Below are 1,682 nucleotides of genomic sequence, written 5' to 3' on the forward strand. Positions count from 1 at the left end.
CGCGATCTGGCTCTCCTTGCTTGACTCAACTCCCCCTATCTGATCCCTCAGACCTTGGATTAACTGAGCAAAACCTCTACGCTCGTGATCACGAACTACCCTGAACTGGGCTTCTCTCTCTTCTTGTTGCTGAGCGGTTGCGACTATGTTCTTCTTTTGAATTTGGGCATTGAGTGCTTGCTTCTCTCGTGCCCACTGAGCCTTTTCCTGCTCAAAATCAGCCTGTTGTATGTCCGTGGCTGTCTCCAGAATTCCCTTATCTTCTTGTAAAGTGTCAATACAAGACTGGAACTCTTGTGCCACTTCCCTTTTGGTATCTCTAACTCTGGCCTCTATCTCTTCCTCCCAATCAACTGCATGCCGTATGGATCTTTCTGGCCTTTGCTCGGGAATAGCCTGGTTGTGAAACCACTCAAGGTATGCGAGGCTTACCTCCCCACATTCACGATCAGCTACCATCTCGTCTATATCAGAAAATCGACCACCAAACCAAACCTTTTGTGCATAAGACTCCCTTGGAGGTTCCTCTCCCTTGAATTCCCACACGAACGGACGCATGTCTTCAATCGGGGGCCTCTTTTGCTCTCTCCCTAGCTGGCGCATGACGCGAAGGGGCGCGTAGGGTTGGAAACCTCTGAAACCCATGAGTATGAAGAATGGGCGATATATCGACATATGCATGACCCTAGCAGAAGGGAACCAATAATAGTTCCAAGTGATTCTATCCGCATTCAATGAACCAGAATTTCCGCCAGGCTCTCACCCCATCTGGAAGATTACAACTTGCGGCCCTGCCTGGGTGACATCCAATGTAATCAGCCAGTTTTCATTGAAATTTATTACCATTGGATGATGATAAAGGTGCTCTATGAACCACATCTGCAGCAGAATGTTGCATCCCTCGAAGTAATCTTCACCCTCTTGGCATCGGGTCAAAGCTCGAAAAATATCTCCCAAAATCATGGGAAGAAGGGTATGATCCTCGCTACTTTGCAAATACGAGACTACCGCAACCAATCGAATTCTGATGCGCCCACCACGCTCTGGGAAGACCATGATCCCTAGAAATGATATCATGAACGCGAAGATTCTCAACTCCCTCCAAGCGTCATAACTCAACTGGTTGACGAATTCTATGCCCGAGAAATTTTCAAACCCTTTCTCATCCCCAAACCTGTCATAGAGATATTCCAACTGAACCCAACCTTCGTTGAAGCAAGCCATTGGAATTCGACAGAGGCATAATTTCTTTAAAAAGTTGTTCACACAAACTTTTCTCAGAGCAGCAGGCTTTTTCCCACGAAGGTCTCTCCCCAATCCGGTGAACCCACCTAATTCTTCTAATGTGGGCGTCATTTCACAATCTTTGAACCTGAAGACATTGTTCGCGGGGTCCCAAAAACCCACTAGAGACTCGATTAAATCTCTGTTAGGCTTAATTCCCATGATGTTTGTGAGGTGCTTAAATACTCGATTCCGTTCCCATGTAGAAAAACTAGCCCACCAATTACAGAGACTGCTCGGGGTCTTATCTCTGATTAAGAACATTCCGTTCCCTATATTTTTTTTTTAGTTTTTTTTTTAATTTTATTATTATTTTTTTTTACAAAATATTTTTTGAAGTTACCAGACACAAAAGTTGAGATGATTATAACGGAAAAATGGTTATCATTACTAAAGAC

This window comes from Nicotiana attenuata, unplaced genomic scaffold, assembly GCF_001879085.1.
Source record: "Nicotiana attenuata strain UT unplaced genomic scaffold, NIATTr2, whole genome shotgun sequence".
Taxonomy (NCBI): domain Eukaryota; kingdom Viridiplantae; phylum Streptophyta; class Magnoliopsida; order Solanales; family Solanaceae; genus Nicotiana; species Nicotiana attenuata.